This window comes from Camellia sinensis, chromosome 5 (genome assembly GCF_055761805.1).
Source record: "Camellia sinensis isolate YWXY chromosome 5, ASM5576180v1, whole genome shotgun sequence".
Lineage (NCBI taxonomy): Eukaryota > Viridiplantae > Streptophyta > Magnoliopsida > Ericales > Theaceae > Camellia > Camellia sinensis.
In genome coordinates this window covers 213,996,895-214,023,553 of record NC_138965.1, presented here as the reverse complement: position 1 = coordinate 214,023,553, position 26,659 = coordinate 213,996,895, and the positions used below count along the sequence as shown (strand labels likewise).

General features: G+C 36.3%; 1 pseudogene across 1 annotated transcript; it reads right to left on the bottom strand.

The window, feature by feature from the left end:
- Positions 1-1,674: 1,674 nt before the first annotated feature.
- LOC114261126 (uncharacterized) lies at positions 1,675-26,646 on the bottom strand (annotated as a pseudogene). The gene is made up of 8 exons (XR_014331240.1): positions 26,574-26,646; positions 25,069-25,500; positions 21,928-21,931; positions 8,227-8,328; positions 3,074-3,150; positions 2,616-2,745; positions 2,282-2,441; positions 1,675-2,183 (listed from the first exon to the last, which is right to left on the bottom strand). The product of XR_014331240.1 is annotated as an uncharacterized LOC114261126 (transcript).
- Between the last annotated feature and the right edge of the window lie 13 nt (positions 26,647-26,659).

Sequence of the window (26,659 nt, the reverse complement as noted above, 5' to 3'; positions counted from 1 at the left end):
TATTAGGACTAACCCCAATCAATATTCCATTATCCAAAGCCTAGGGGTGAAACAAAAAAACTAAACGCAAACCAACCCATCCACCATAAATTCATAACTAACCAATACCTCAACATCAAGGTAACAATAAATAGTCAAAACAATTTAAATAAAGTATGGTTACAAGCCATGCACTACAAGAATTCTCACTTTTGCCGACTAAAATTTTTGTCGGCAAAAGTTCATTTTTAGTCGGCAAAAGTTATCCGCGACTAAATTTTTAGGTTGCCGCTTTGGTCGCCAATTGAGGGTCGCGGAAAGTAATTAGCGACTAAAATTTTTAGTCACGAAAAAGTTATATTTGCCGACTGAATTTTTGGTCTCTAAATATATAATTAATGCGACTAATCCATTTAGTAGCTAAAACACTTTAGTCGCGAAAAGTCATATTTTCCCGACCAAACATGTTAGTTGCCGATTCGCACATTCAATGACCAAATAGTTTGGTCGGCATTTGTCGCCCATTTCCACGACCAACTAATTTGGTCGCAAATTGTCACATTCCGCGACCAAAAAATTTGGTTGGCAATACATTCCATGACCAAAAGATTGGTCGGCAATATTCACTACAAAAAATATTTCACTTTTGCCGACTAAAAATTTGGTCGGCAAAAGTCCATTTTTAGTCGGCAAAAAGCATTCGCAACCAATATTTTTGGTCGCCACTTTGGTCGCCAATTGAGGGTCGGCAAAAGTAATTGGCGACCAAAACTTTGTTAGTCGGGAAAAAGTTTCAACGACTAAATTTTTGATCGCTAAATATATCATTACCACAACTAATTCATTTAGTCGCTAAAACACTTTGGTCGCGAAAAGTAATATTTTCCCGACCAAATATATTTGTCGCCAAAAGCAAAAAATCAGCGACCAACTATTTTCGTCGCCAAAAGTTGAGGAATCACCAACTAATAATTTAGTCGCCAAAAGGTAAGGAATTGCTGACCAATGATTTTAGTCGCAAAAGTGTAGAATTTGGCGACCAACCAAAACTTTTCTCAACCAAATATTTTGTCGCCAAAAGACATTAAACAATCAACGACTAATTAGCTATTCGCCGAATCTTTTTTTTTTTTTTTTTTTTTTTTTGCACAATCAATTTTTGTTTATAAACATTCAATCCAATATTGAACAAAATTCATTCAACCCAACCTAAATATAACATTAAAATTCATCATATTTTCCTGCTCAATCCCAAACTTTACAATCATTCCATTCAAAACCTTAATTGAGACAAGTTTTAAACATCCATCCATTGAAAACCAATAAGTAACTGAACAAAAATTAAAAGGAAAATCAATGAAGGAATCCAAAATATTTTTCTACAACATGAATATATATGGTTTTGAAGCATCAGCCTTGTGCTTGATCGTTTTTGGAAGTCACCTACAAATAAAATACGAAAAGTTAAAATCTAGAAAAACATCCAAAATGAAAAAAATTAACCATATGGCAAAAAATTTATATGATTACATTACAAACATTTGATGATGACTATACCACAATTAAGTATTGGCATACCTAAACAATGAGACAAAGCAGCTCAGCAAGTCTCGCCAAGGTAATCCTTCAGTAATACTTTGAGACAACAAGGATGTTCTGCAAGAAACAATAATGTCTTGTAGATGAACCATTGCAGCATATAATTGAACATGAGTGAAAGATTACATGTTCTATTAGTCTCTGTCTCAAATCTTTAGCTGCTTTTGTTTCTCTCCTTTTGCTAAGCCCATTTACAACAAGAAATTATATGCTTCAAGTGTCCTTGATATCTTGTATTTACTTCAAAATTTTATTTTTTTTAATTTTCCTTTTCAAAAGAAATAATTATTCACATTCACATTCACACAATTAAGAGATTGCATGCAGCAAAGAAATAATTATTACAGAACATCTGTGCCTCTTTGTAAAAAATTGTTCTTTAATATGCATTTATTTATGTTCAAGTTTCTATTTGTAAGTGGACGAAATACTGATCACAACATTTATAGCAGAAATGAATGAATCACTTCTTGTACAGCAACATTTCATAAAAGTATTCCAAGTATTGAGGATAAGATCATCCAGAAATTACTTACTACTCCAATGCACTGACCAAATCCAGTTGCCACATGATCGTCTTCGAAATGGACACCAATCATATTAACCTGGATCACATTTACTAAAACAAATTATTCATATTCCAGGTTACTGAAAGCTTATCCTTGAGCATCAAGAAAATGAACTAAGTGACTGACAGGATTACCGTTCCAAGATACTTCTGACCATTTTTCACTCCTCCAAGTACAAGTTAATTCCATAGTGGGTTGAACTTGTTGTGACGATTGTACATCATCCTAGTCAAATAGTTGTGCACTTCCTTAGGCCCTAGTGAGTTCCCATCATCCCACATATTGTCATACAAACTGCCAAATTAAGCACTCACAAAAAAAAGTCAGCACGAATCTACAATGAACACTAGGAGCGCCACCATCCTCCATATAGTGATAGTAACAATAGAAAACAAATAAAAATTAATAAATACAAAAGGGTAAGCATTTTATCACTTGCCAAGTCTTTTTACAAGATCAGATGCTTACATGAGCTTGTCAAGGTTGCATCAAATCTCCTGGAAATCATTTATTTCGCCACTTGCACCAAGGAGAGAGTGTTTCCCAACAGACTTCAATCGCTCCACACTCTTATAACGCAGGGTAGACCCATAGGAACCTGTAAATGAAAGCATCAATCACTTGAAGTACACATAATTTTAGAATTTTGTCTCAAGTACCCAGATAGAAGCACATGTGAAACATGAGGAATAAAGAAGTATCAATGCTATCTCTACTAGTATGAATAACTAAAAAGTGCAAATAGCCAAATCTTCGGTGTTGACTTCCAGTAGATTATCCACTGTCTGCATCTAAACAATTATACTCTTCAAACAGATGTTTTGGTACCAATGAATTGGATATTGACCAAAAAAAAAATCAAATCAATTAAATCAATAAATAAGTATATGTCATGCGAATTCAAGTAAGACAAGTTAAGGAGCTACCTCCCATATCAGCAGCCATGAGAATACCATCCTTGAACTTGATGCCAATTACTGATGTACCAGTCACATATGGATAACTGTACCAAAATTCATCAAGTAATGATTTCATACTTAACATACACACACACACACACGCACCAAAAAAAAAAAAAAGAAAGAAAAAGAAGAGAAGCTAATCCATTACATACTTCATGCTCGTGAATGTGACCAATGTGCATATTCATGCATCAATATACGTATATACACGTGTTTGTTGATATATATGAGTATAAATTCAGGTCCAGCAATTCAACCCTGGTTCAGAGTTTCAATTCCTAACTAAAGCCATGAGATACGAACATGACTAGTGACCCTCCAATAATCTACCACGCAATACATTCTTGTATTTCAGTAATGAGTACCCATCATAGAAAGGCCACATTTGGTTGCACAAATTCAACCACTCCATTTAGAATTTAATAATTCCAATGAGCAATCCTAAATTAGTTAATTCAAAAACTGGTATAGCCATAAGAGGACAAATACATATATATATATATATATATATATTAAATCTCCCAATTATAGATTACGTAATTCTTTAGTTTATAACGAATGATTGATTTTAAATTTTTAATACAAAAGCAAAATATAGTAGATTTGGGAATTATTTTACAACCAAACACATCTAATTATCTAATTCATAAATGGGGGAACAACATGGGGGAACAACACGCAAAATCCAATCACTTTACCTACTTTATTGCCCCCAACTGTTTCTTGTTCCTCCATTGAAACAAAAAGGTTTCATGTTCTTTCATTAGTTGGTTATTCCCTCCAATTGTATCTCTTTCTCCAATTCTAATCTCATTTAATTCACAAGATTCAATGGCCAGTTCTCCTCCGGACCTTTGATTCAATTGTTTACCAAGAATTTTGAGCATGGTGCATAAGCATAATTTTCGGACGAACTTAAAAGGACTTTTAGTTCTTTTCACCCTGTTCTGGTTTGCAGCTTCTAAAATGGTCCAAATAACATTTTGAGGCCACCAAACAGCTCCTGATGGAATACTTGTGCTTGTAAGGGAATAATAAAGGAGTGCCCTTGGCACTTTTTTAGATGTATCTCATTCCTCTCCCTTGTTGACTTCAACTACCACCATCGAGATGAAATATACTTCATTTATTTTACGTTTGTCACCAGATGCTTAGACCTTTGTTACTTAACGCCCTACAAGACCCTTCTTATATGTTGAATGATGAGTTTATGGGATCTATGGGGTCAAGATAGGTCTCTTCTATTGAAACTAGTATTCAGTAACTATCATGCAGAATGAAAGTAGCTGTAGGCACGTAGGCAATTTGACAAAGGTTTGTCTCCCTCAATGGGTATAGCTCACCTTATTGGCAACTAGCCAAATGAAATATGTCTCCAGCTTGCTCTATCTACTCTTTCTCCTTGAGGTTTTCAATCTAAATGTGAGATAGCCTAAATCAACTTGAGAGTGTCTCCCCCAGTTATAGAATCATATCATAACATCCCTCAACTAGTGAAGCCATGAATAGATTGGTTTTCATCTAACTTCTAAATAGCACAAACACGTGACACGAAACAGCGACATGGCAATTTTCAAAAAATGAGGACAATAAGCTTGAGACACATTAAAATTTTATATTTTTATAAATTTATTATATGTCTAACATATGCATAGTTTATTCAAATGTACTGAAAAAAAAAATAGAGAAACATGACAATAACTAAAATTAAAAAGTCATATATACCATAACTTAACATTAAGATATCATTCACATAACAATTGCTTTTAAAGAATGCAAAACAATTGTAGAACATTAAATTACACATAATGTATTTATCTAATAAATGTTTCAAAACATACTTAATGCAGATTGTTACTATGAAGAGATTCATCACATAAGTTGAGTTTGGAGGGTTCAAGAAGTGTTTATGAAGTGTCCGATATTATGAATTTAAATTTCAATTAAGACAGGTTGAAGAAGCGTCGAACACGCTCTTGGGAGTACTCGTAGAGTGTCTTGTCCGACATGGCACACCTCCTCCATAGTGTCCATGCTTTTTAGGTTTTCATCGGTCTCTAACAACCACACACACACACACACACACACAAAACAGGGAGGAAAAAGCACGAAGAAGGAAAAAAGAAAAAAAAAATAGTACACCATTGTTCTTTTCTCGAACCTTAAAAAGCCAGTCTACCCTGTTTACAACAAAACCATAAACACTGAATTGCGCACAAGTAATGGTACCTGCACTTACCTGCCCAAGTTCATGCACACAGCTCCACGTAACATATGTTATTTAAAAAAATGTCATCAAGATTTTTTTTAATTTTATTTATTAATTTTTTTTATTATTATTATCATTTTTTTGGATCTTTGACTCATGAAGATCAAACAACTGAAGCCTCAATATCAAGCCTCAATATCAACGATTGTATGAGTACTTGAATTCATTTGATGAGTTCGAACATCAGAAAAAATCTCCGACAGATTCACATTCACGTATGCATATAGGCCAATTAAATGACTATACGGGTTTTCAAACAAAATATTGCAGATTGAGGCAGATAACAATATTATGGTAAAATTTTCTTTTGCCAACATGCACAAAGAACACAACCAAATAAAACTTGAATTGAATAATGCTATAACAAAGCTCAACCTATTCATATTTCCATCACAGCAATGAGTTGCAACAAGGAAACATATATTGAAAAACCACATATTAGGACTACATTAATTTCATCTTCTAAAAGCCAATTCCAAATGTTTGAAATCTCTAGATTAAAACTCTTGACAAATCATGGAATTGATTACGTGTCGATATCAAAATACAGGTATCATACATATGTCATCATCAATATTTCAAACTTCAACACAAGCTTTCTGCTTTTGTATGTATTAAAGTCATTGTGTATGCCATTCTATTAACTACTAAATTTCACCACTTCTAGAATGTTAATATCACTACTAAAGTTAACTACCACTGTCCTGCAATAATCAACATCAGCAAAGTCCCTATATTTTTTGAACCTTGATATCACTACATTCATATTTTACTCCCACAAACAGAAGGGGCCCTAAATGAATGGAGGCATAACTTAAGTAGATTGGAACTTGGAAGTAACGACTACACTACTATCCATTAGGAAATTTGGAAAGCATAACTTAAAGGGCTATGATGCAATATTAAAGGATGCTCTTTGGGCAGTTAGGAGGACCAATAAATATTGGCAGCACTGTTGAAAAGGTGAAAACAAAGGCATCTAAGTCATTCCAAAGCTTGACATGCACAAGTGTTCATATTGGGGTTAAAAAATTCACTACGCTTTCAAGGTTTAAACATCCCAACAATTTCAGGTTTTTGAATAATAGTAGTCGAACGCTATTTGACCATTTCAAATTTCTGAATTTTGAACATCAGAGAAAAAAAAAAAAAAAATCCCAATTCCAACCACAAAATAATAAATAAAATTCTCATTGGTAGCCTAGCCATTCCTTCTCATCTTAATTCTTTATCATTTCAAAATAAACATTTCCGGGTCAGACATTTTAACAAACAGTTCAAAGACTATTTGGTGACTTGAAATTGTAAAGCTAGATCAAAAAGTAACATAAACAATATACATACCATGTAGTGGTTGCCTTCAATAGAAATTGACAAAGGTATAGTCCTCATAAAGACTTCAAAGTTCAAACCCGGCTAAAAAACAATAGACAGAGTAACAAACCCAAATAAATTAAATTATGTTGCACTATTAATAATCACTTCATTCAAGCACATAACACAAAATTCCCAAAATCAACTAATTGAAACAAGAAACTGAACCCAAAAGAAAAAAAAAGAAAAAAAAAAAGAGCAAACAAGATAAAAATAAATTTAATAGCACTTCATCCTATCTGCCTCTCATAGCACTTCATCCTAATTATAGCACTTCATCCTATCTGCCTCTCATAGCACTTCATAGAATTATAAGACATCCTATCTACAAGACTATAGTATAGGATATCAAATGACATGGATATTCAAATTTAAAACATCCCATTTGGAATTCAAATCCAATTTCCATAAAGGAGAAAAAATAATAATAAGAATAAGAGGAAAAAAATACAAGAGAACAAAAGAAATAATCATTCACATTCACACAATTAAGAGATTGCATGCAACAAAGAAATAATTATTACAGAACATCTGTGCCTCTTTGTGAAAAATTGTTCTTTAATATGCATTTATTTATGTTCAAGTTTCTATTTGTAAGTGGACGAAATACTGATCACAAAATTTATAGCAGAAATGAATGAATCACTTCTTGTACAGCAACATTTCATAGAAGTATTCCAAGTATTGAGGATAAGATCATCCAGAAATTACATACTACTCCAATACACTGATCAACCCATAGACAGTGATGGTCAAATCTTTGAACACAGTTCCTTCTGATAACACCTTCTCTAATAAAAAAAAACAAAAGGAGGGCTTGTCCCTGATAAAAAAGAACTTTCTATTAAAGCTTTAATTCTTTTGGAAGCTGATCTCCAAAAATAGGGGATAGTTAAATCTCTTGCTCTCTTTGTTAACTACAATACAGGTACCATATAATGGAACATGGTATTCATTACTGGGCCTATGAGAGAGTAATTACTGGGCCTGGTTAAATCTCTTTCTCTCTTTGCTAATTTTTTATCCATCACCATAAATATCAATCACCTAAAAGATGTTTCTGATAAATATCAATCGACAACGAAACAATTTTCATGCACACCTAAAAGATTTGGCCACCAGCCTTGGCAAACTTCAGCAGTAAATCCATGAAGCAAGTCTAACAACTGAAACCAATCAAAAATATAACAGGCACATGGATAGTCACTCCGGTTCTTTTGCCGGGTTTGGACAAAACAAAAAATATAATATTGAGTCTATTGACACATGCATGATTGAAGAATCCACCAATTGCTCATAATATATATATATATATATATATATAGAAAATTTGAATAAAACAAAAAACCCATCAAATTCATGTAACGGAAAATCAAACCCACAATAACAATGAAGAAAGAATAATCAAGACCCACCAACTGTTCAATCAAATGTATGAATCAAAAAATTCCGAGATTTGATTAGAAACTGTTACCTTAGTACCAGGGGCTGCTTGGCGGATCTCCTCCTCAGGGATAATAACAGGCCACTGCTCACCGGTGTCGCGGAGCATTTGCTCGGTCTCGAGAAGTTGACCCTTGTCGAGAATCATGGTCCTGCTGGTCGCTCGTCCAAACCAAAATTCGCCGCTCGTCGCTCGCCTCCGTGTGAGAGAGAGAGAGAGAGAGAGAGAGAGTGATGTTTTGAAACTTAGGGCTCTGCAAACCTGAAAGGAAATGAAAAAATGGGGGGGGAAAAGCAGAGCGAAAAAAGGGAGGAAATTAAGTTTGGGCGGGCGGGTCAGTGAAAAAAAGGGGAAATTTTGTTTCATTTTTATTTTAATGATTTTTTTTTTTATTTGGTAGAAGTAGGGGTAATATTTTAATGAAAAATATTTTCCATAAATTTTATAAATTGATTTTTGTTTATTTTTAGAAAAACATAAATTACAAACGCATTTGATTTGAACAAAATGTTTAAAAAAAATTAAAATATAAACTAAAAAACATGTTTGTCTAGGCCTAAAATATTTATATTTTTTATTATTATTTATGACGATGGGATCATACACATTATAATTGAAAAAAAAATAATTGGAAAAAAAAATATTTGAAAAAAAATATTTGAAAAGAGATGAGAGAGATAGAGAAGAGAGATGAGTGAAAGAGAAAGAGAAGAGAATGAGCGAGAGACAGAGAGAAAGAGAGACCCATTTCATTTTTTGACTTTTTCCTCTTTCAACAACAATGGGCTCAGAGAAAGAAATGAGTGTGATTGAAAGAAAAGAGAGATGAGTGAGAGACAGAGAGAAAGAAAAAAAGTGAGAGATAGACACACACGCAGAGAGAGAGAGAGACAACAACAAGAAATGAACAAGAGATAGAGAAAGAGACATAGAGAGAGAAGAGTGATGAGTGAAAGAGAGACAGAGAGATAGACAGATAGAGAGAGAAAGAAAGAGATAGAGACATAGACAGAGAGAAACAAGAGATGAGTGAGAGATAAACAAAGAGAGAAAGAAAGAGAACGAAAAGAGATGATCGAGAGAAAGACATTGAAAAAGAGAGAGATAGAGAGAGAAGAAAGATGAGTAGGAAAGACATAGAGAGAGATAGAGAGAAGAGAGATGAATGAGAGAGAGATAGAGAAAGAAAAAAGATGAGAGAGATAGAGAGAAGAGAGATGAGCGAGAGACAAAGAGAAAAAGAGACAAAGACAGAGACAAAGACAGACAGACAGAGAAGAGTGATGAGTGAGAGAGAGAAAGACAAAGAGAGAAAGAGATAGAGAGTGAGAGTCAGAAAAAGAGACAGAGAGAGAAGAGATGAACGAGATAGATAGAGAGAGAGATAGAGAGAAGAGAGATGAGCTAGAGAGACATAGAGAGAAGAGAGATGAATGAGAGAGACAGAGAGAGAGACAGAGATAATAGAGATGAGCGATGGAGACAGAGAGAAAAGAGAGATGAGAGAGAGCAAGAGAAGAGAGATGAGCAAGAGAGATAGAGACAAGAGAGATGAACGAAAGAGACAGAGAGAGAAAAGAGATGAGAGAAGAGATAAATGAGTGAGAGACACATAGACAGAGAGAGACATATAGATAGACAAACAGAGAAGAGTGATGAATAAGAGAGAGAAAAAGAATAGAGAGAGGAAGATGAAAAATGGGTGAAAAGAGACAGACAGAGAGAGAGAGAGAAAAAGAGCGAAAAGAGATAAACAAGAGAGATACATGAAGAGATGAGCGAGAGAGATAAAGAGAAGAGAGACGAGAGATGAGAGAGATAGAGAAAAGAGAGATAAGTGAGAGACACAGAGAGAGAGACAGACAGATAGAGAATAGTGATGAGTGAGAGAGAGAAAGAGAAGAGAGATAGAGACAAAAATAGAGACACAGAGAGAGACAGACAGACAGACAGAGAAGAGTGATGAGTGATGAGTGAGAGAGAGAGAAAGAGAATAGAGACAGAGGTAGAGACACAGAGAGAAAAAGAGAGACAGATAGATAGAAAGAGAGAGAAAGAGTAATGAGTGAAAGTAATTTTTTATTTTTCTTTCAGCGACTAAATTATTTTAGTTGCCAAAACTATCTATACAGCGACTAAAATATTTTTTAGTCACTGAAATTAAATTTTGGCCGATAAAAATTTTGGTCGCCAAAGATAAAAAAGTGAATTTTTACTTTTCATTCAGCGACTAAATTATTTTTGTTACCAAAACTATTTATATAGCGACTAAAATATTTTTTAGTCGCTGAAATTAAATTTTTGCCAACCAAAATTTTGGTCGCTAAAGATAGAAAGCGAATTTTTATTTTTTTTTCAGTGACTAAATTATTTTAGTTGCCAAAACTATATATACAGCGACCAAAATATTTTTTAGTCACTGAAATTAAATTTTTGCCGACCAAGATTTTGGTCGCGAAAGATAAAAAATATTTTTTTATTTTTCTTTCAGCGACGAAATTATTTTAGTTGCCAAAATTATACATACAGCGACCAAACAATTTTTTAGTCACTGAAATTAAATTTTTGCCGACCAAGCTTTTGGTCGCGAAAGATAAAACATAATTTTTTATTTTTCTTTCAGCGACGAAATTATTTTAATTGCCAAAACTATACATACAGCGACCAAAATATATTTTAGTCGCTGAAATTAAAGTTTTGCCTACCAAACTTTTGGTCACGAAAGATAAAAAATAAATTTTTATTTTTCTTTCAGCGATGAAATTATTTTAGTTGCCAAAACTATACATACAGCGACCAAAATGTCTTTTAGTCGCTGAAATTAAAGTTTTGCCGACCAAACTTTTGGTCGCGAAAGATAAAAAATAAATTTTTATTTTTCTTTCAGCGACGAAATTGTTTTAGTTGCCAAAACTATACATACAGCGACCAAAATGTCTTTTAGTCGCTGAAATTAAAGTTTTGCCGACCAAACTTTTGGTCGCGAAAGATAAAAAATAAATTTTTATTTTTCTTTCAGAGACGAAATTATTTTAGTTGCCAAAACTATACATACAGCGACCAAAATTGTCACGACCCGAACCCGCCCCCGTGGGTTAAGGACGTAACCGGCCAGTAATCATGAGATTACCTACGGCCTCAAACTGTTCTAAACGTATTTTAACAGAGTTAATGGGGGCCAAACGGAAGCAAAAATTTAAAACTTTGTCCATAGAGCCGTGCTTATATGCACATCAAACAAACCATACTCAGATACGTTAATAACTCACATCAAAAGTACAGCTTCACAAAATTCATTACAGACAGGATCGTCCAAAACGAGTCAACCTATAACAGACTATGTACAGACATGCACTGGGTCCTTGCCAACAAGACAAAACATAGGTACATAGTAAAAGGGCAAGGATGGTCTCATGCGCGAGGCACAAGGCTGACTCTCCCAAAACTCCTGTTGTTCCTAGCAGACTTCACTGGGGCTGGGTTTGGACTTCCCTTGGCTCACCTACAAATACATGAATGAGCGTGAGCGATAGCCCAGTGAATAATATCAAATATAACAATTACATAACAATATGTAGATCAACATGCTCCAAACGGCCTTGGGCCCAATTCATACTTCTGTTTAACAGCAAAATATATATAACTATACGAAATGCAAGTCAAGTAGTTGTAGTTCCAAACATTCTGGCCTTTGGCCCATCCGGGTTTCCATTCATGGCAAAACGGCCTTCGGCCCATTCATTCATGTCAAACGGCCTTTGGCCCATTCATTCATGTCAAACGGCCTTCGGCCCATTCATTCATGTCAAACGGCCTTTGGCCCATTCATTCATGTCAAACGGCCTTTGGCCCATTCAATCATGTCAAACGGCCTTTGGCCCATTCATTCATGTCAAACGGCCTTTGGCCCATTCATTCATGTCAAACGGCCTTTGGCCCATTCATTCATGTCAAACGGCCTTTGGCCCATTCATTCATGTCAAACGGCCTTTGGCCCATTCATTCATGTCAAACGGCCTTTGGCCCATTCATTCATTTATTCTTATCAGACTTTTGTCCACAATCCCAATTAACAACTCATAATATTTATAGGGGAATAACAATTGGACATTGACAAGTTTTCAAATATTGATATTACTCACAGTGATCGGCTTGTGGATTTGCCCTGGAGCTTGACCCTACACGTTTCATGAACACAAAAGGGTCATTAACAGTTCAATCCGTTCTTTAATTCACATATTCCTCTTTAGGCTTTATTATTATCTCATTAACTCATTTACAATGCTTAACATATGCCTAAGAGTGCTTGCAAGTGAAAGAGAACGGAAAACAGAACACAAAATGCAAAAACAGAATTTCAGAAAATAGGGTCCCCGCTCGAGCGTGGACTTACCCGCTCGAGCGGACCCTTAAGTCTGCGAAAGTACTGGTTGCCTTCTATTCCAGCTCGAGCGTGAACTAGGCCGCTCGAGCGGACTGCCTGCCTACACAGCTCCCTGCTCGAGCGTAAACTTCCCCGCTCGAGCGAACACCACATCTGCAGAAAATGCTGGGAGCTCGATTTCTCCGCTCGAGCATAACTTCACTCGCTCGAGCGTACATCGAAAATCTGGGTTTTCCAGATTGAGTTCTTGAGCTTCATCTTGACATTCAAAGGCTCTAAATGCATGATTTCGGACCAAATTTCACATAATCATATACTAACATGGTACAAACATAGAATTACAACATATTGAAGCTCAATTTCATAATTTATTTACATGCATGGCTCATTTTCCACCAACTCATTACCGATGTAGCCATTTCATGCATTCAAAGCTCATATCTTCTCAATTTGTACATGCATGTGATGGATTAGCCACATTCTCAACTTAGATAACACCAATGGTGATCAAGACATGAGTTTCCTTTAATATTTCACATGGGTTATACACATTTGTGCTCAAACATGCAAATTTCAAAGTATTTCTTACATGCATGCACATATTAAGCTTCAATTCAACAAACACAACTCAACTTCATTACAATCTTGTTCTTGATCACCAAGATAGCTTGGACATGCACAAAATTACAATTATAATCCAAGAATCACTCACCTAGGAGCTTGATCCTCACAATCTATGATCAAATCTTGAATTAGACTTCCAATCTCCAAGTTTCAAGACCAAAGTTGCATAATCCCTCTTTCTCCCTCCTATGGTCGGCTCTCCCTCTCAAATTGAGTTCAAGAATCAGCCAAAATAAGCCAAGGGAGAGAAATAAGGTGTAGTGCTCAAATATATTAAGTCCCACTAAGTCAATATAATAATATAAAATAATGGGGTACTTAATCTATCATTTCAATCAGTTTAAATTGACCAGAATCAATTTTCAATTAAATTTCACCGTAGGCTCTAAAAATTATGCCAACCACAATGGCGTAATCGATTTCGGGTTCTGTGGCCGATAAGGCCCTCAATTAAATTTCCAAAGCTGATTATTCAAACAGATATTCCTACGGTGAACAGATGGAACTTCAAATCACATATTTTCACATAGTGGAACACAAATCATATCAAAATACATAATCACATCATGTTAAGGACCAATTAACATATTACGGAACAGGGGTATTACAGTCTTCCCCCCTTTAGGAAGTTTGGTCCTCCAAACTTAATTTACCTGTAGTCGAAAATAATTCGGAATACTTTCTTATTCAACGGTTCCATTTCTTTTTGATAGCCACTTACTTAGCCCCAAAGTCAAACAAAACTCAGTTCTTACTCGGTCAGAGACTTACCTTTTCTTCCATACAAGGCCTATATGGTGCCATACCGAAACTAAAGTGTAAGCCGTCGTCGTGAGTAAGGTCTGCCAACGATGAATAGATCTTTCCAATTCCTCGAAAATCTAAGGTACACATTTGGAGCATTTCTCCCAGAGTCTAACAAGTTCTTTCTGATCATACATCAATTTGCGGATGGAAAAACGGCGCCGAATCATAATTCAGTTTCGTATCAAATTCGTAATTTGTCCAGATCATATACAGAAATCATAAGTCATGATTAAGTTTACGTGACACATCCATTAGCATTAACAGAACAGAACAGAACGGAACAGTACAGAACATATACATGTGAGGTTACGAATAACCAGTTTCATAAGGGAACCTTCGGGTCCGGGTAACATAACAGAACAGAAGCTGAGCCCCCATTGCCTTTTGAAGGCTTTTCCGGATTCAAACACATTTTAGAATTTCTGTCTAAACAATAGGTACTGGGACTCCATGTAAATGAGCGATCTCATCGATGTAAACAGTGGCTAGTCTACAAGCATCATACAAAATTTTATAGGGAGAAATGGGCAACTTCAATAATTTTACCTACAATAGCCCAAATGGGACTTATACCTTGGGTGCTCAAGGTAGCCCCACAACGAAATTCGTAGCCACATATTCCCATTCCCATTCCAAAATGGAGAGATTGAAGCAGTTCTGCCACCACTGATATTCGACTTCGACCTGTTGGTACCGAAAATATTCAAACACAAATTCACTAATTGCCCCATTCATGGTAGGTCACCAACAAATTTATTTTAGATGTCGGCTAACTTTATCACAGAAGTTCGGTCTATTCTGTGTCACAAAAGTTCAATTCATTCTTCAATAATTTTCCCAATTCACGATCTGATTCGGTATTTAGTCCAGTGACTCATCACAATTATCCAAGGTCAATTAGCAGTCTTCAGGAACATAAGATGGATCCAGATACTGATTCCCGAAACAACAAAGGTAACATCGAAGTAATTACCCACACAATACACATAGTCCAGACATCCCCATAATACTGATTGTAAGGTACAATAACACTGAGGCAATCGACTTCTAATAGAACACACGTATTCTCAGTTCATTCAACAGTTTACAGTTTGTAATTCACAATTCAGTTCAGTATTCAATTCTCTGTTCCATCAAGTCTTTCTACTTTATCTTATAGTCGTTAAAAGCATAAGGCAATTCATATATAAACCTCCATAATGGCAAAGGTGGTATCAAAGGAGTCAATCACATGTTAAGCACAATTTACACATCCTCAGGGCCCCAATTACAGAATATGATGGCGCTGGGCAGGCGTTCACATGGTGCACTGAATTCGCACACTTATGGTTGATCAGGATTTTTCAAAGCTTCTTGGACGTCTATAACATTTACATAATGCCAAAGGATGACATTCCAAACAAAACAAAGGAATAATCGTCTCGGAATCGAAGCACACCCGTTTGCGACCGTCGGCGGCCGATTCCAGATCGATTAGTCAAACCCACCCGTACGAAACCGTCGGTGGCAAAAGGTATCTCAATCAAAGGTGCTACATAGGCTTAACGTCCCCTAGCATAAAAGGACACTCTAAGAATGTCATCAAAGCAACACAACACCATTCACTATAACCTGATTTCTCCAAAATCTGATAATACTGAAACAACCACTCTCCCTTACAAAACATGTTCTGATCAGTCAAAGACAAATGTTCAGTACTGCTCAAAATCAAATCAGTCTACCGTCATCGGTTCCCATAGCGTCAAACAAACAAAATGGAACAACACTCCTTACGACACCCAATCACGGGGTTTGTACAATTCCGTTCGTTTTTAACACGTATGTTCTCAATAGTTGGGGATTGGTTCTCAACGGTGTTCATAGTCAGATCAATCTGTTGATAGCCCACAAAAGGTCTTTCAAATAAATCAAGTATCCCGAATGAATTCAAGTTTTGGGTTTATCAGTTTTTCTGCCAAGAATAATCTGGCTATTTATTCACAAGCCATTCTTAATCCCCTTTTTACAAAATCAAATTAGATAGAGGGTCTTATCGGTCGATCCAAGCAACGGTTTTGTCAGATTAGATCGAACAAAGGTTCCATCAAATTATATCAAATGAGGGTTCCATCGGAACAATATCAGGCAAAGGTTCTACCGGATCGAATCAGATAAAAATTTTCTCAAATAGGCACATTCGGTTCTGTAAGGCATACTTCGTTTGCTTAGGTACTTGGTTGATAGTTACACAACTGTCCTAAGTCTATCAGTTCTCAAAGTCAAATCAGGGTCATTCATCACAACTGTTTATATCAAAATGACTCAGGTCACGTACAATACGACATTGTTCACATAAGTCCAGGTGTAGATGCATTTGCATGCAGTTGTTCATATAAAAAGGTATGTATCATAATCAAATCAGCAGTTCCCAAATAAGTCTTATATGCAAGTACATAGTGCACAGTAACACGGTAAACAAGGTTCCTCAGTTACACATAACCTAGGATTGTCACGCAAAAGTTCCAAATCGGTCACAAAACAAAGACTTACGAGTCAAGCTCAGTTTAGTCACGCAGTTCAGTCAATTTTCTACCAGTTCCACATACATGATCCATAATTTGCAGAGTTTATTATTTGGGGTGCTCAACTTAGTTATACAATCACAAGGTCACAATTCCAGTGGTTTAGTCATTGACGACGATAACATAATAAATCACCCTGAGCTTAGGTGTAGATAGATATATGTGCATGTGCAGAGTCCATCAATATCCCAAAACGTATTTCACAAATTTCCCAAACGGGGCATATACCTCCAATGAATACAGTCTCGATCATGTGGGTCTAACCAATCTAGATACACATGCAGCAGATATGAAATATATGCCGATCCGAATCAAATAATATCCCAAGCGAAGACATACAAACGTACTAATTCAGAATCAATCAACACATAAGCATTCGTTTTGTAAACAGTATAGATACCTGGGATAATGGTTACAACATTCTGAGTGCTTTCTGGGATGAGTGTGATTACTCCATCCTGAGTAGCAATTCCTACCACTGGTACGGATTTAGCCAAGGCAGAGGATTCATTCACACTTCGTTCAATCCGGGGACAGTTCCTTACCGTATGGTCCATTTTACCATATCTATAACGAGCCCCAGGAGTCTGATAACAAACTCCTCGGTGTTTCTCACACTGGTGGTGGCAAAGGTTCTTGCCGTAGCGGCAACTGACGCTGTTGTCTCAAGATCTCTGCCAATTCTTGTACTACTCTTTCCGAACTATTAAGTCGGGCTGTGGAAGAACCTTCCAACCCGTATGCCCTTAATTTGCCCACACTCTACACAAATTCTTATCAAACTTTACCAAATACTGGGATGCCCAATACGAAATTAAACACAAAATCACATGAGTACATTCGCACATAGACACATTGTTATATTCTCCTTTCACATATCGCACGCAATTAATCACTTACGTAACAGATAATTGCATATTTATCAAATATCGCATGCTGAACATTTACTAAGTAATTATATACTCAAATCATGTTCATATTTCACATAGACACCCGTAGGCAGAATTGGATGCACATAAACAACTTTTCATGGGTGTGCATTTCAACAAAACAAACTTGTTTGACACGTTAGTGTAACAATTCATATCTCATATTCAAGTCATGTGTGGTACTTCCCTTAGCGTAACATATCATATTGGTCAAGCACATCAAGTTCCATAAGGGAATCTTCGATACTGGCAACATGTCTCATACATAGGCCACGGTATTATTTCCCCCGGGCTAGGGCCTCATGACCATAAGCCACAGTATTATGTCCCCTGGACGAGGGCCTCTGCTAAGGATACCACAATTATGTTCAAGGAAAATTTTGAACAATCATTAATTCATACCAACATAACATTTTAGGGGACTTTGTCATTTCATATCATTAACAAATATTTAAAGTTAAACACAACTTTACGGAGTTCTTATTCACCGTCTGATTAAACTTGCATTATACAATATACAAAAGATTCTACGAATATGCATATACTAGAGAGTATATGTAATCAAACAGTTTGCAATGCAAGTACAACACAACTTATAGCACATAATTGCCCAAATCAAAACACTTAAGCATATTCTCGATGCTTTCGAATTCATACTTATCTCATGAATGCATCCTAGATCTTTTCTAGACGCTTATTGCTCTTTTGGACAAGTGTGTGAGTTATTAACTCGTGCTCTGATACCACTCTGTCACGACCCGAACCCGCCCCCGTGGGTTAAGGACGTAACCGGCCAGTAATCATGAGATTACCTACGGCCTCAAACTGTTCTAAACGTATTTTAACAGAGTTAATGGGGGCCAAACGGAAGCAAAAATTTAAAACTTTGTCCATAGAGCCGTGCTTATATGCACATCAAACAAACCATACTCAGATACGTTAATAACTCACATCAAAAGTACAGCTTCACAAAATTCATTACAGACAGGATCGTCCAAAACGAGTCAACCTATAACAGACTATGTACAGACATGCACTGGGTCCTTGCCAACAAGACAAAACATAGGTACATAGTAAAAGGGAAAGGATGGTCTCATGCGCGAGGCACAAGGCTGACTCTCCCAAAACTCCTGTTGTTCCTAGCAGACTTCACTGGGGCTGGGTTTGGACTTCCCTTGGCTCACCTACAAATACATGAATGAGCGTGAGCGATAGCCCAGTGAATAATATCAAATATAACAATTACATAACAATATGTAGATCAACATGCTCCAAACGGCCTTGGGCCCAATTCATACTTCTGTTTAACAGCAAAATATATATAACTATACGAAATGCAAGTCAAGTAGTTGTAGTTCCAAACATTCTGGCCTTTGGCCCATCCGGGTTTCCATTCATGGCAAAACGGCCTTCGGCCCATTCATTCATGTCAAACGGCCTTTGGCCCATTCATTCATGTCAAACGGCCTTCGGCCCATTCATTCATGTCAAACGGCCTTTGGCCCATTCATTCATGTCAAACGGCCTTTGGCCCATTCAATCATGTCAAACGGCCTTTGGCCCATTCATTCATGTCAAACGGCCTTTGGCCCATTCATTCATGTCAAACGGCCTTTGGCCCATTCATTCATGTCAAACGGCCTTTGGCCCATTCATTCATGTCAAACGGCCTTTGGCCCATTCATTCATGTCAAACGGCCTTTGGCCCATTCATTCATTTATTCTTATCAGACTTTTGTCCACAATCCCAATTAACAACTCATAATATTTATAGGGGAATAACAATTGGACATTGACAAGTTTTCAAATATTGATATTACTCACAGTGATCGGCTTGTGGATTTGCCCTGGAGCTTGACCCTACACGTTTCATGAACACAAAAGGGTCATTAACAGTTCAATCCGTTCTTTAATTCACATATTCCTCTTTAGGCTTTATTATTATCTCATTAACTCATTTACAATGCTTAACATATGCCTAAGAGTGCTTGCAAGTGAAAGAGAACGGAAAACAGAACACAAAATGCAAAAACAGAATTTCAGAAAATAGGGTCCCCGCTCGAGCGTGGACTTACCCGCTCGAGCGGACCCTTAAGTCTGCGAAAGTACTGGTTGCCTTCTATTCCAGCTCGAGCGTGAACTAGGCCGCTCGAGCGGACTGCCTGCCTACACAGCTCCCTGCTCGAGCGTAAACTTCCCCGCTCGAGCGAACACCACATCTGCAGAAAATGCTGGGAGCTCGATTTCTCCGCTCGAGCATAACTTCACTCGCTCGAGCGTACATCGAAAATCTGGGTTTTCCAGATTGAGTTCTTGAGCTTCATCTTGACATTCAAAGGCTCTAAATGCATGATTTCGGACCAAATTTCACATAATCATATACTAACATGGTACAAACATAGAATTACAACATATTGAAGCTCAATTTCATAATTTATTTACATGCATGGCTCATTTTCCACCAACTCATTACCGATGTAGCCATTTCATGCATTCAAAGCTCATATCTTCTCAATTTGTACATGCATGTGATGGATTAGCCACATTCTCAACTTAGATAACACCAATGGTGATCAAGACATGAGTTTCCTTTAATATTTCACATGGGTTATACACATTTGTGCTCAAACATGCAAATTTCAAAGTATTTCTTACATGCATGCACATATTAAGCTTCAATTCAACAAACACAACTCAACTTCATTACAATCTTGTTCTTGATCACCAAGATAGCTTGGACATGCACAAAATTACAATTATAATCCAAGAATCACTCACCTAGGAGCTTGATCCTCACAATCTATGATCAAATCTTGAATTAGACTTCCAATCTCCAAGTTTCAAGACCAAAGTTGCATAATCCCTCTTTCTCCCTCCTATGGTCGGCTCTCCCTCTCAAATTGAGTTCAAGAATCAGCCAAAATAAGCCAAGGGAGAGAAATAAGGTGTAGTGCTCAAATATATTAAGTCCCACTAAGTCAATATAATAATATAAAATAATGGGGTACTTAATCTATCATTTCAATCAGTTTAAATTGACCAGAATCAATTTTCAATTAAATTTCACCGTAGGCTCTAAAAATTATGCCAACCACAATGGCGTAATCGATTTCGGGTTCTGTGGCCGATAAGGCCCTCAATTAAATTTCCAAAGCTGATTATTCAAACAGATATTCCTACGGTGAACAGATGGAACTTCAAATCACATATTTTCACATAGTGGAACACAAATCATATCAAAATACATAATCACATCATGTTAAGGACCAATTAACATATTACGGAACAGGGGTATTACAAAAATATCTTTTAGTCGCTGAAATTAAAGTTTTGCCTACCAAACTTTTGGTCGCGAAAGATAAAAAATAAATTTTTATTTTTCTTTCAGCGACTAAATTTTTTTAGTTGCTAAAACTATATATACAGCGACCAAAATTTTTTTTAGTCGCTGAAGTTAATGTTTTGCCGACCAAACTTTTGGTCGCGAAAGATAAAAAATAAATTTTTATTTTTCTTTCAGCGACTAAATTATTTTAGTTGCCAAAACTATATATACAGTGACCAAAATATTTTTTAGTCGCTGAAATTAAAGTTTTGCCGACCAAACTTTTGGTCGCCAAAGATAAAAAGTAAATTTTTATTTTTCTTTCAGCGACTAAATTATTTTAGTTGCCAAAACTATATATACAGCGACAAAAATATTTCTTTAGTCGCCAATTGTGGCAAATTTAGCGACTAAATTTTTTTTAGTCGCCAATTGTGAGATTTTTTGCGACTAAATTTTTTTTTAGTCGCCAAAAATTAATATACCCCGACCAAAAAAATTTAGTAGCCAAATATTGTACTTTTACCGACTAACATAATTTTTGGTCGCCAATTCCACAACTTTTGGCAACCAAAATATTTTTAGTCGGCAAAAGTGGTCACCAATTGTGTATTTTCTTGTAGTGATGCCAAATTATTCTAATACTAAAGTCATAAAAATAAAAAATAAATAAATACATAAACTAGTATCAACCCTAAGCTCAAGAAAACAAAAGAAATTCAAACGACAAGTACAACAACTATAGCAATTTCACGTCACCACCGTAGCCCCAACTAATCCTGCAAAGGAAGCTCAGCTGAGCTCAAACAGAACGCACCCGAGTTGCCAAGAGACAAAACGGGTCAGTAAATAGGTATACTGGTATGAGTACAAGATTTAACACACACGTGTCTACCAGACACAAACAAAAATACATTTAATTCTTGTTACGGGACAAAACAAGTAGTTCCAACCGCACCGAGACAAATGGGTAGTTTCCTGAGATACAGTGGCATTTAGTTTCTTGTCCGCACACAACAAAATATAAATTGATTATAAAATAAACAAATAAAAATAGAAGTATGGTGGGTCAGCCCTGCATAAAAAGTTAGTAAGACCCACCATCCTGCAAAAGAAAATAATGTTAGTATAAATTAATCATAAGTAACTTGCTAAAGAAGTATAAAAATGTACCGTTTCATGCTTAAATAATTTGAATTGATCAAAACTCAAAGAACGAAAGTTGTACAGAATCAAATTTCCTAAAGGGTAACGTGAATGAATTTAACATAAACTGAACAGGTTGAGAGAAAAACTTGATAGAAAAACCTAGACGGAATTCATTTGAAAAAATCTGAAACTGAAAACATACAAAAACTGCCCTAATATGATTTTTTTCGAAAAAGTTCAAAACACGAAAAGTGTGTAGAATAATGTTTTACTTCAGTATACGCGAAACCAATAAAAATGTGCTCGTTTCGTGGGTTAAAACAGCCCCTAAAAATTGCATTGCTAAAATGAATCAAACCGACAATAATCAAGATCATCCGATTATAAGTTCTAATCCATCTTTTTAATAAAAACTAAAACACAAAAGTTGTCTAGAATCACGCATACATGCCTCTGCTCAAATTTCATAACTTATCGAGGTCGTTTACAAATTTTCAACATGTACAAATCAATACAATACACACTATAACAATCATCTCATAATTAAATTCTTTGTACCTTAACTCCACCACTTCGGCTCTCCACTTCCGGCCTACACATATATCCTATGTGCCTCCCGTATACCTAACACCGCTCCGAAGCCAAACTTGCACGGGAATATCGTCCCGAGTTTGACTCACACTCTCCGGATGGTTAGCATATACGTCCGTGCTTAAATCAAAGCACTCGTCTACTCATGAGAACGAGGCAACAATATACATATACAAAACATCTCACTCAAGAAAACAACATAACGATGCCAAGCCTAAGGCATTCAAATATATCTCATATTCCTCACTTTTTTTTATACACTCTTTCTCACCATCACTCAAATAAAACAACAATCCATAGAGTCATGGTGGAGTATAAGGAATTTATCTATGGGTTCTTAATTAATTTTAATTTCATAGAACCATGAGTGTGATTACAATCATAAAATAAATCCATATAAAAATTCTAAACTTGGCATACACAACCAATCAAAATAATTAACATCAATTAATCAACTAAAAACCCTAAACCTTACATACACTACTAAACAAAATAATTAAAATCAATCAATCATCTATAAACCCTAAATCTTATATCTACAACTAATCACAATAATTAAAATTAATCTATCATCTTTATGTAAAAATAAAATCAAACTAACATCAAACAAATAAAAATAAATAAATAAATAAATAAAAATAACGAATTAAACATAAATAAAAATAAATAAATTTTGTACTCACAATATTTTTTTTGAAAATCAAAAAATAACTTAAAAAATTAAAAGAATCACCAAAACAAAACTCTAATCTTTTCTTTTTTTTTCTTCCCTCTCCTCCTGCCGTCCCTTTCTTTCTCTTGGCACTAAAAACTCTCTCTCTCTCCTTTCTGGGATCAGCCTCTTGATTTTGATCTCTCTCTCTCTCTCTCTCTCTCTCTCTCTCTCTCTCTCTCTCTCTTCTTCTCCACGGCTGCTGCTAAGTCGCCAATTCTTTTACACCCTATTAAGATTAGAACCTAATAAACCTAGGTCTAAATATATAATAACCTGATAACATTATATTTTTTTTTATACAAATAAATCACAAATACAACATTATATAAATATAAATATCTTATATAAAATCTATATCAATAATATCTTTTTTTTATATAAATATAAATATTTAAATATTTAGATTAATTATATAGAATTAAATAACACATTAATTTAATTAATTACCACATTAAATTCATTAAATATCACATTAAATTTTCATGTAACCACATAATTAATAAAGTCAAAAATAAATAAAGTAATAATAATAATAAATAATGACTTACGAAAAATCCGAATCGCTACAATATACACACCTCAAAAGAATCTCGTCCCGAGATTCGATAGGAGAGAGTACTAAGCAAAAAGTTCCGGGTGCATACGCCGAACTTTCTCTTCAAACTCCCAGGTAATATCGTTCTCATCCTCGCTCCATTGCACTTTCACCAAGTTCACTTTCTTGCGCCGCAACTGCTTTACATCCCGATCTAGAATAGTAACCGGTCGCACCATATATGTTAGATCGTCACTAATCTCTAACACTTCTGGTGATACTACTTGGAAAGGGTCTTGTACACACTTCCGCAATGAAGATAGATGGAACACATTGTGAATCATAGATAACGCAGGTGGTAGGGCTAATTTGTAAGCCACATTACCAATCTTCTCAGTGATCTCATATGGTCCGACAAATCTAGGTGCCAATTTTCCCTTCTTTCCAAATTGCATGATACCCTTCATCGGTGAGATCTTCAAAAACACAAAATCTCCAACATTTAACTCAATCCCCTTACATTTTCTATCAACGTAACTCTTTTGTCGACTTTGTGCAGTCTTAATACGTTCCCGAATAATGTTTACCTTCTCCGTGGTCTCTCTCACTAACTCTGGCCCCAACAACGGCGCATCACCTGCCTCCATCCAACAAGCAGGTAATCGACATGGCCTCCCATACAAAGCCTCAAAAGGGGCCATCCCGATACTGGAGTGATAGCTATTATTATAAGCAAACTTCATCAATGGCAAGTGTTCTTCCCAACTACCAACAAGATCGAGGACACAAGCTCTCAACATATCTTCCAAGATCTGATTTACCCGCTCAGTTTGCCCATCTGTCTGAGGATGGTAAGCCGTACTCAAGTCTAACCTAGCACCCAAAGAATGCTAAAAACTCTCCCAAAACTCTGCCACAAACAACGGACCACGATCGGAAACTATAGAAATGAGTGCGCCATGCAGTCGCATTACCTCTCAAATATACAGCCTAGCCAGTTTATCCGCAGTTCGGTGAACACTGATAGGAATAAAATGAGCAGACTTGGTGAGTCAATCCACTATCACCCAAATAGATTCATTTCCTCACTTAGATCACGGCAATCCATCCACGAAGTCCATAGAGATGTACTCCCATTTCCATGTAGGAATCTCAAGAGGCTGCAAAAGTCCAAACAGTCATTGGTGTTCTGCCTTAACCTGTTGGCACACATAACATCGAGAAACATACTCTCCTACGTCTTTCTTCATACCTTCCCACCAAAATGTCCTTTTTAGGTCATGATACATCTTAGTCCCACCAAGGTGAATCGTATATCGAGACCTATGGGCATCATCCATAATCTCTTTCCTCAATTCAACAATGTTACGTACACACAACCTGTCCTTGAATCGCAATTCCCCATTTGAGTCCACAGACCAATCAGTAGGACAATCATCGATCAAATCCACTACAAGGTCATCCAGCTTGCTGACGACAAACACATCTAAATTCTGCATCTGACGAACTTTACCCAGTAACGTCGGTTGCACGGTCAAACTACCAATGTATGCCTTCTCAGCACACTCTATTGGTTGAACATCATGCGTCAAAATTAACTCCAAGGACTTCCATTCTTGAATCATCAAAGAAGCTATAACCCCATGTTGTCGACTAAGTGCATCATCGACCACATTTCCTTTCCCTGGGTGATAAAGGATCTCGAAATCATAACTACTGACGAATTCAACCCACCTCTGTTGCCTCATGTTCAACTCTTTTTGAGAAAAGAGATATTTGAGGCTTTTGTGATCTGTGTACAACTCAAAATGTTCCCCAAACAAGTAGTGTCACCACACTTTCAACGCAAAAACAACTGCTACCAACTCTAAGTCATGAGTAGGGTATCGTCTCTCATGAGGTTTTAATTGTCGAGAAGCATAAGATACAACCTTCTGATGTTGCATCAACACACATCCCAACCTAGTTCCACTCGCATCAGTAAACACTACTAACTTTTTCCCTTGTACCGGTATAGTTAACACTGGTGCTGTAGTTAACCGCTGCTTTAACTCCTGGAAAGCTTTCTCACAATCATCTGTCCATACAAACTTTACATTCTTGCGAGTCGACTTGGTCATGGGTACTGCAATAGTGGAAAACTTTTCTATAAATCTCCTGTAATAACCGGCTAGTCCTAAAAAACTTCTCACCTCTGTAGGATTCGTGGGCTGCTTCCATTCTTTGACCGCAACAACTTTCTCAAGATCTATCGCTATCCCTTGATTGGATACAACATGACCCAAAAATCAAACTTCTTTCTCCCAAAAGTGACACTTAATGAACTTAGCGTATAACTGCTGCTCCCTCAAAGTCTGCAACACAACTTTCAAGTGTTCTCTGTGCTCCTCCGCATTTTTAGAATACACCAGGATATCATCTATGAAGATAATCACAAACTTATCTAGATATGGTTGAAAAATTCTGTTTATCAAGTCCATGAAGTAGGCAGGAGCATTGGTCAAACCAAAAGGCATTACAGGAAAGCAGTAAGCGGTATACTTTCCTCTGACACACCCATCTGATGGTAACCCGTTCTGAGATCAAACTGAGAGAAAATGGCTGCCCCCTTCAACTGATCAAACAAGTCATCAATTCTAGTTAGCGGATACTTGTTCTTGATAGTCACCTTGTTTAGCTCTCTGTAATCTATGCACATACGGAGAGTGCCATCTTTCTTGGAGACAAAGATTGCAGGTGTTCCCCATGGGGAGTTACTTGATCGAATGAACCCTTTCTGAAGTATCTCTTCCAGCTGCTTTTTTATCTCCACAAGCTCCTTAGGCGCCATTCTATATGCCGCC